We start from the raw sequence: 10543 nt of genomic DNA, 5'->3' as shown, positions 1-10543 counted from the left end.
TACTCTACTAAGAGATTTAACTAAAATCACCTATTAAAATTTCTCAGCATAGATCCTATGGTTGGCACTTGCTTGCCTGATAATAGATCACCTCTAAACAATGTCTAACTGATCCTTCGTGATCAGATGTCTCAATGTTGTATCCTTTTCTCTATCCTCTATTCTTCTCTAACTAATTTTGCAATTCACTCTCACTTCTAAGTCACCATGAATGCTCTGCAAACTTTGTTCACTCCTTCAACTCTCCATACCATTCACTCCTTTTTCTATTCATCATAAAGAGTGTAGGACTTCATCCTCCTTAAGAATACTTTGGTGGCTTAGGTTTAGGTATGAATCTATGGCTAAGATTCACCCATTTTGCCACTTAATCCTTCACATTTTTTGATTGGTTGCATGTAATTGCATAGGGAATCCCAATATAGATTCGTCCTTATCTCCAAAATATCAAAATCTATCTTTAAGTTGGCTCAAAAGTGGTTTACATAGTTGTTTGGGCCATTTCAAACAAATATGTCAAAAAAATGTGTCACTTGGCATATGAAGTCTCTGATGCTCAACATGCACTATTCTATATATGTGCCTCGACACCTGCATTACTTGGTATCCACTATTTAATCAGCTCTTGAATCACTCAACATGGTCTATCTGCTCAGCACTTGAGTGTTTTAGCACATGAGTGACTCAACACTCATTGCAACTTGGTATGGTCTAATATTTACATGTTGTGCTCAACATGTATTACTAGTTTGGAATGAACTAAGTAAATGGCTTAAGTGTGTTGAAACTCACTTGTCAAAACCAATTTGAGATCAACAGATACAAGTATGAGAATGTGTTTCAATAATTGTTTTGTTATTGGTGTCAAACATGCTACTTGTTGGTAACATAATTGCTTAGATGATTTGAGTACTATCATTTTTTTGATTGATATAGAGGATTTGATCAAATGAGGTAAAAGTAGCACCTAGAGGAAAGGTTGAGTTATGATATGGAAAAGGAGTAAAAAGATTAGTTAAGACAGTGACATTATAGTGCATTGATTATCAACTTAAGGTTTCAAAGGATTGATACACTGATTAAGTTAAGAAGAACAAGTAAAATGAATTGTGTCTACCAAGCTAAACAATCTACATAGTAGATGTCGAGCAATGTTAGTGTAAGCCAAGCAAAAAATTAGTGGGTGCTGAGTGATGTAGTATGCGTCAAGCATCAGAAATAGGTTAATGTCAAGTGACAACATTATGAGAAAGATCATGAATTTGATGAATCTGAGTCGACAAGTTTGATTTCCTAGATTGTGTGAACCATGTGGAAGATAAGCTTGATGAGCTAGTGGCATAGAATTCAAGGTAAACCATTTTGAGGTGAATTCAAAGAGGATTGAAGGAGAAGTTTCTAAAAGGGAATAAAATGAAAAGATGGGTATCATTGAATCCTACCTAATCCTACCTAACCCTAAAATGGATGATAGAGGATGAACAAAAAAAGATCTTAATTTTCTATTTATAGATATGGCTAGTCAAAAGTAAAGATTTTCATGTGCGAGAATCAAAGGAAAAAAAGAAGTTTAAAGTATTGCTTCATTCAGTGACCAAAGAGAAGAGACTACTATTGGCAAGAAAAGTAAGAAGGCTTGAGGGTACGGATGCTTGAAAGGTGGACAAGCTATCAAAGCTTAAGTGTGTGAAAGCCAAGCAGAATGGAGGACTGAAATAGATATTTGTAATCTACAAAGTGAGTTGTAAATTGTTATTAGATCAAGCCTTACTATTACTTTCTAACCATTATATCAGTCTAGGGTAAATCCTTTGGATTAAGGTTGACCTAACAGTCATTTGTAAATCCTTGAACTTGATGAAATTCCAAGAGAATGGTCTAAAGTCCTCTAACAAGGCTCACTCCTAATAGGGTGATTGAAATCCTCTAACTAGGTCACATTTAACAATGTGTATTGTAACCTTTAATAGGGTTGCCTTTCACAAGACATCACTTCAAAAGAGTGAGAATGAGTAGCATGTTACTGGTGATTTTTCCCAAATTGTGTTTCCACATAAAATCATTGTGTCAAATGTGTTATTGAATCTTTTACGTTTGATACTTACATTTATGCAAAGTTGATTTGACAGTAACCTACAAATTTTAAGTGATTGTATGTGTTGGCCTAGTTTTTCACTATGTATTCTTGTCACACTCTGTAGTGAAAGAACCAATTGTCCCATGTGTTTAAAAATTGTGAAATATGTCAAAACCCTAGGTAAAATTATTAAAATTTCATCAAACCCTTGTCATGTACCCTACTTTTCAAAATTCTAGAAAGTAGGTTGTATAAAAATTACATAGGAATATTGTTACCCTAAGGTTTTATTTTTACCTTTTTCTCGTATTTATTTTAAGTTACTTTTTCAGAATTTAGAAACCCTGCATTGTAAACCTTGCCCTAACTTTGGTTTTACCTTTGTTATTTCCTTAGTACTCTACAAAATATCTTAACCACTATGGTTTACTCTTGTCAACCGTTGATCTTCAAAAGATCAATGATGATCACATACTCGCATTGAGAATTTTCTCAACCTTTAGCAAATGCAGGAATGCACCTGTCTACCACATTGCATTTGGTGATGTTAGCCTTTAAATGCACTACAAAGAAGTGGAGGTGTCATAATGTTCTCAGAATTATTAGAGCATGTTGAAGTTTTCAAGCAATTTCATTGGTCGATCTAAGTAATGGGGTGATCTTCGAAAGATCAACGAATAGCACATTCTCACAAGATAGGCATGCTCGAGGTTTAGCTAAAGAAAGGAAGCTCCTACTTTCCATGTGTCCTTGGATGAGGTCATACACCCTAGTTTGAAAAATATGATGATATGATTGGTAGTTGGCAACTATAGAACATGTTAGAAAAAAGTAGTGCAATTTATTGGTTGACCTTGCTAACTGGATCATAAAAGGCATGATGAATGTACAATGTAGATCTTGAGAAAGTCAATGGAAGGCACATCCCCACAATGTGAAAATTACCAAACTTTAACTAATGCAGGGAAGAATCTACTTGCCATGTGGACAAGTGGGACCGGTTACTCAGAAGGTTGCCTAGTCACACTAGGGTGGACAAGCATAGTGATATGTAGCATGATGATTGGTGGCATAGTCTATGTGTTTGTTGAGCTATAAGGTGAGTGTACTAGTGAGCCCATGATTTTAAAGTTGGAGTTATGAAGATAGAAGGATCCTTTATGATGACTAATCTTTGGAGGATCGATGCTTCACTGCTTCATGAAAGTGCTCGACTATTGTGAAATGCAAGAATGCACCCTGTTGACACGTAGCAAAGTTCCCAAAAAGGTTAATACCACAATTTTGAGTTCAAAAAAAATCATCTGATTCTCCATGATCAATGATTGAAATTCAAACTTCATGGCATGACACAAAAATATGAGTATTAGAGCATTAATTTTGATCAATGTCACTTTGTGCTAGCTAAATATTGTAGTAAAATTCTAAATTCTCCATTATTGAGCCATAAGATCGTAGAATTATTGCAACACAAATATTTCTAGAGCTAAGGGGAAAAAATTTCAAGGTTTTCAACACATCATAGAGTGATTTACAGAGAGAAAAGGGCAAGAAAAGGCAAGTAAGTCTTTGAACTTCTAAAAATTAAGAAATTGTAATTGCACTAGGGTAAACTACAAGAAAGCCTCCATGCAAGGATTTTTTTGGAAAAGTAGATTACTTAAAGAGGGAAGTTCATGATGATTTTTTGAAGCAAATTTTGTTGTCAATGAATGAATTACCTAGGGGTAGAGAGTTGATTCCAAAAAGCCCTAAGCTACTATTTGGCAAGGGTTTCTATGAAAAAGAAAAGTGGTTAAGGGATGCAGAGGTGTCTATGGGAGGATTAGAGATTTTTAGGAAATGGTTTGTAGAAAGGAAATTAGATACTCAAGCAAGTAATGTTTGGGAATTTGACATAGGTAAATTGATTGTCCCTAGAGTCTTCTTTGATGATGATCTACTTGCAGACATGGCAAAAAAATATGATCCAGTTACTAGAGTGGTAAAGAACCATATAGGAGATAACCTTTTTAGGGTTTCACTTGAATTGATCAGAGAGGTTTTCAAAGTGAACCCTAATCATGATGTTTATGAGAAAATTGGCATGGAAGACCTCCAAGCTAGATATGATGCACAAAGGATGTAACTAAGGGGAGGGCCATTACAATAATATTTTGTTAAAATTGGATCATTGCCCTTGGTCACACAAAATACCCCTAAGCCCTTATTGAAAAAATATTTTAACCCTAGCGCACATGCTTTGTACATTTCTCTTTGCAAGATTTTTGGTATATGGATGAACAAGATCACCTTCCAGGTTCTATTGTTCTTATTATTGCTCAAACTCTTTAATATAAAATGAGTTCAATCCTTAATTTTTCTACTTTCTTGGTTAAAGAAATTCATAATGGCTTGATTGGAATAGCAATGGCTAAAGTTGACAAGCCCTTCTGTAGGTATTCTATGTTAATGTATATTTGTTTATACAAAGGAGTTACATTTTTCTCCAAGGAGATGAAATCAAAATTAGAAAGAGATAGAGAGAGGCTCCCTGCACAATTATGGAGTGTAGACATGACATGGGAAGTAACTAATGTCAACTTTTTTAGATTTGACATATACTTTGCCTCTAGGCTTAGAATGTTGTTGGTAGGGGATATCCCTAGAATGCCACTATCTCTATTAGAGTTGATAAGACCTAAGGACCATGCTAAAGGATTGTTGGTAAGCTATAATTGGGGTGATATTATTCCATATCCTATTTCCATTTTTTTAGAGTTTATGGCTTTTTGGGCAAGCCACATGTGTTGCCATACCAGGTGCCTTTGAAAGTAGGGATTGTTGAATTGTTATGGAAAATCAGATTAGTAGAGGAGAGGGATTTGCTTGGTAAATCTAAAGGTACTTTCTTTCCATGATTACTATTGTTCACAATTTCATTTTTGTCAAAAAGGTATGAAGGAACTTGGGAAAATTCCTAGACAAATATTAGATGGCTCAATCCTATGTCCACTTTGTTGACTCAAAAGGATTTTATGACTTCCTTAGAGAAAGGAGTAAAGCTAAAGCTTAGAAACCAACCATATATTTTCCTAAGGATATAATCAAGAATAGATTCTCTTTGCAAGAACAAGAGATGAGGAAAGAAAAATGGATAGCATACAGTAAAGTTCTAGACTTTATAAATGCTTTTGAACTGGATTATGATCCCCTATCAGATAGAAAGTATAGTGGAATGAAAATAGATATGCTAATGGAAAATTTTGCTAGGATTATGCAAATACTAAATGAGAAGAAAGAAATCATAACAAAAGCATACCCAGACAAGGCTATTGAGGTGGAGAGAAGGCTGACCAATAGACTAATTATGATCCTTGGGCAATATACATTGTAGAAATGAGCCGAGTATGTGGTGGCCAAGAATATACAATATGTTCCCCCATACAAGAGGCCAAGTTCTAAAAGCCCACCTGACATACATGCTCCCAAGAAGTAGAGATTAGAACAAGGATCATCTTCTCATGTGGCAGAATATTTAGCCACCTAGACTCCACTTAGAATAGATGATGAAGCATCCCTGAGAGAATAGCTGAGATAGATTGGAGGGGAAAGGGATATTGTGGTTACAACTATTTATATTGAAGGCAAAGCACCTAAAGATCCTCCTATGCCATATTTTGATCTTACTATTCCAGATTATAGAGGTAAGGAAATAGACCCTGTGAGAGCACAGACTGCCCAAAAATTCATTGATGATGAAATTTTTGTAAAGACTAGAGCTTTTGCCTAGTTTTTGTGGAGAAGAAATATTTGTAATTTTGAAAATAAGTGCAAAATAATTAAAGCAAAGCAACCTAATAAGTTGGAATCTAAAATTGAAGAGGAAGTTAAAGCTAACTTCATGGAGGAACTTGCACAATTAACCCCTAAAGGGGGGAGTCAATTATTGAAAGACTCAAGGGTCTTAATCTTGCCTGAATGGGACATAGCCAATGCTATGATTTTTTATTCCATTAAGAAGGCAAAGGATACTAAGTTTAAAACTGAGGAAGAAATCCTGCAGGCACATAAAGGTTTAAAATACAACAACAATCACCAGGCATTGGTGATATGGTCTATTGAAAAGAGGGATAAAACTAGGCTATAGGAAATTTCAAGTGTTGAGCATACAGGTAGCCTCATGGTGTACAGAGCAGATGAGGTAGATAGTGAAAAAGTGTCTAAAATGACTAGGGAGATGATGGAATTTGAGGTAGTGGTTGCTGAAAAAGATAAAAATAAATTCCTAGAGCTCAATGCCAAGTTTGAAGAAATACTAAAGGCATATGAGGAGAGAGGAAACCTGATACATCAATTGGAGGCGTAGCTCAAATGGATAAGCAACTAGGAAAAAGAAAAGTGGGAGAATCAAGTTGGCCCCAAATTACTTATCCTCGCTGCCCAGTTGAACCATTCAAGTCAACTCCCTTGGTAGAATTACATGATACCCCATAAAGGCTAGAATTCTATATTGCTGAGGAATTTGAGGAAGAAAAGAATAAACTTTGGGCGTCACATGTTGAGCTGAATGATTTGTATGAAGATTAAATTAGGATAACAATCTTATATTTAGTAGATAAGATTGATTGGCCAATATTTCATGAACAATTGGTGATAATAATGAACATGTGGGAAGAAATAAAAGTTGGTGAAAATTCTCTAGAGCCCATCATGAGTAAATGGGGCAGCATGGATAAAGATGTTACCCTTTTGATGATTTCAATTATTAGTTCATCTTGTCCACATATAGAAAAAACTTTTGACGTGGCAAATGATTTGTCTAATTTTGATGAAAAAAGAGTTGTAGTACAGAAGAAGATAATAATCTATTTTTCAAAATATCTTGCTAAGAATTTTGAGCTATTTCCTTGTGCACTTAAAGAGAGATATATAAGCTAAATGAAAAGGAGGAATGGAGTAAAGATTTATTATGCCACAAAATAAATGGAGTCATAAATGAAAAAGGACATTTGCTATGGGAAATGACAACTGAGGAAATTGTTAAAGTGCAACTATTTTATAACTCCATTAGAGAAGTTTTTTTGAAATTAATAAGCTGGAAGATTTTGTGATTAAATAGCAGCAAGAGGTTCTGAGTGTAGATTGGCCAGATGATACACATTTCAATAAATCGATGGAAGATTTTGTGCATTCAAAGTAGTTAGTAACTGAAGAAACTGATGATGAGGAAGTTGGCCAAGATGAGATGCAAACAACCTATACATCAGTCCAAGTAGAAGAAGAAAAAGAAGAGTAACTAACTGTAGTAACAAGAACAGTGGTCCAAAATGATGTCATGGCCATAGAAAAATAGATGAAATTATTGTTTTAACTATGCATGATGATGAGAATGGAGACTCTTGAGTTGAAGTTACTCTGCAAACATCTAAATTAGGTTCACCACATGCAACTTCATTGGTTACACTATCCAAGGAATGCCAACAACTCTAAAACCAATCATGAACCTCTTAGCATGAAATGTATAGCAGAAAGTGGCCCCCACAACAGAATATTTTGTAAACTTTTTCTATTGCACTATTTTTTGTCTTTTATGGCAATAACATTGTATATCTTTTCTGTGTTAAGGAAAACTATTTGTTTCTCTATGCCTGAAGCTTGTTGCATCACACATTATATAAGTGAGATCCCAAGGTAGGAGAGAGGGTCTTATTTATTATGAATTTTAGCTCTATTAGTCTATTTCAGTCTAATCTTTCTTGATATCAACTCTTTGATGTATTTTCTCTACAAATTCTAAGAATATATTAATTGTCCATGATCATGGTGTCTTATTTTGAGTTGTTTTAAGTATTATTCAATGTTATATAATTTTCAAAGAAGATTAATACAAAGATGAATTGTCCCCATTATCTTTTCTCTCTAAATCTTGTCTCCATTTTTAGTGGTTGGTTATTTTGAGGTTGTATAAGCAAAGCTCGTTTAGTTTAATGCAACTAGGATAAGTTGTATGTCAATTTGTTATTGCTTTTGATTCAATGAACTAAGTAAATGCTTCAATGAATTTGACAGGATCTCTAGGCATTAGGAAGGATTTATGTAAGAATGAGTTGTAGACAGAATTGTTGATTATATTGATTGTAATGCAATCAATTAGGTCAAGAAATTGGATAGACTCTAAATCCCAATGGATGAGGCACTAATCAACTATTTCAGTTAGCACACAAAAGATCTTAAATAGATGTCAAGTAAACATCTAAAAATCAATATCAAATTTTCTTTAAATATATGAAGAATGTAATAGACAGTCAACACTTGTTTACACTTAACCTCTGAGTCTTAGTTAGCTACTATTGCCCATAATTATTTGTAGATCTAAGAAGAATTGTGACCAATATACTGTAAGGGTTGAATGTTGTAATGAAATGTCAATGAATAAATGAAGTGTGAAATTAGTATCAAGTTTTGAATCTTTTATCCCTCAGGTGCACCCACCTTAGTTTTACAGAGCCAAAAGAATAGGAAATCTCTTAGGATTTCATTGAAGTTGGGTCCAAAAGTGAAGATCATTTAGCTAATTATGGGAAATAGATAATCTTTAGGTTATTCTGATCCTTACAATCTTGGTATTAAGTATTTTGTTGTTTAATAGTGTAAAAACACCAACAATGTGATCTAATGGATGCATACATGATGATAATGTTTTATGGATATGGGGTCATTAAGTTGTGAAAAGTTTTATTTGTATAGCTAGACCTTGGATAACTAATTCACCCCCCTCTCAGTTATTTCAAAAAAATTCAACAATTGGTATCAGAGCCATCTTCTTAAGAGGACTAGTATGAAGGTACTAGAAGAAAAAGATCAAGATGTCAAAAATAGAGGTACTCAAGCTTAATAGAGATAACTTTCCTACATGGATAAGTCCAATGAAGCTACACCTAGGAGGTCTTGGAGATCATTCACAATATACCATAGCTACTAAGCATATTGATTTTGTTGGAGCCCTAACTGCTGAAGATCTGAAAAAGAAGAAAGAACGCAACCAAGCAATGTTGGAGATTGCCTCTGCCCTAAGCTATGTTGGGTTTGATGATATCAAAGGTTGTGACAGTGAAAATAAAATGTGGGGTACTCTTCACACCATCTATGGAGGTGATCCAAATGTTTTGAGAGCCAAATCTAAAAGTCTTAGAGGTAAGTTTGATGATATAAAAATGCAAGAAGGTGAGAATGTTGCTCAATATTGCTCTAGGATAAAGGATTTTGTTAATGTTATAAGAGGATCTACTGGTAAGATAGATGATGAGACTGTACTAAGAAAATTTTTGAGAACACTATTGCCCATCTGTGATATTAGAGTTTCTACAATACAAGAACTAATATGTGTACTAGGTTCTAGTCTAACTCTTGAAGGTTTGGTAGATAGGTTTATTGATTTTGAGCTATCTAGTTTTGATAACTTCAAATTTGACAATGTTGACTCTACTTTCAAAGCCAAGCTGTCATTGCAGGAATCCAATGAAAAGAAGAAGAAAAAGGTAAAATATGTTTCTAGTGATAGTGATATAGATGAGGAGGATGTAGAACAACTTGAAGCACTAATAGAAAGTAGATGTCATAGAAGAAAGGAAAATTCAAAGTTAAGTTACCTATCATGTATTTTAATTGCAATGAGGTTGGTCATATTGCTGCTAGATGTCTAGAGAAGAAAAATTATAGATGTGGAGACAAGTACAAAAGTAGAAGAGATGAAGACAACAAATATTACAAAGACAAAGACAAGAAGTCTTGCTACATTGCTGAAGAGGAAACTAAAGATGGATATGATGATCATTATGCTAAAGTGGTGTGTGTTGTAATGAAGGATGATTCTGATGAGGATGAGACAACTACACTAGTATTTTGTGTGAACAAGAATGAAAAATGGATCATTGATAGTGGGTGTTCACATCACATGATTAGAGATAAAAGTAAGTTCATTAACTTGAATTATTATGATGGAAATAATGTAAGGTTTGGTAATGATGCACCATGGCTAATAAAGGAAAAGTTTCTACCAAACTCATAGAAAAGATTTTATGTGACAATGCTTATTATGTTAAAGGACTTAACTATAATTTGTTGAGTGTGTCACAACTAAATAGTTCAGGCTGTAAGGTTGAGTTTGAGAACAAGATTGCTAAGATATATGATACTAATGGAAAGCTAATTGGAAAAGGTGATCAAACTAGAGGTAATCTATTCTACCTTGATATGGAGGATGCTACTTGTTTAGTTGTAGAATTTGATGATGTGTGGCTATGACACAAGAGGTCATGTCATGTTAATTTTGATAACTTGGTTAGTATTAGTAACATAAGAAGAGTCAAAGGTTTTCCTAAGTTAAAGAAACTTGATAATATAATTTCCAAACAATGTCAGTTAGGTAAAATGATAAAGTCAAGTTTTAAGAGTAAGACTCATACCTCTAAAGGAATAATAGAG

Source organism: Cupressus sempervirens, chromosome 3 (assembly GCF_028749045.1).
Source record: "Cupressus sempervirens isolate cs-2001-9-10 chromosome 3, ASM2874904v1, whole genome shotgun sequence".
In the NCBI taxonomy this organism is placed as follows: Eukaryota; Viridiplantae; Streptophyta; class Pinopsida; order Cupressales; family Cupressaceae; genus Cupressus; species Cupressus sempervirens.
Note: the sequence above shows the minus strand (reverse complement) of the source record.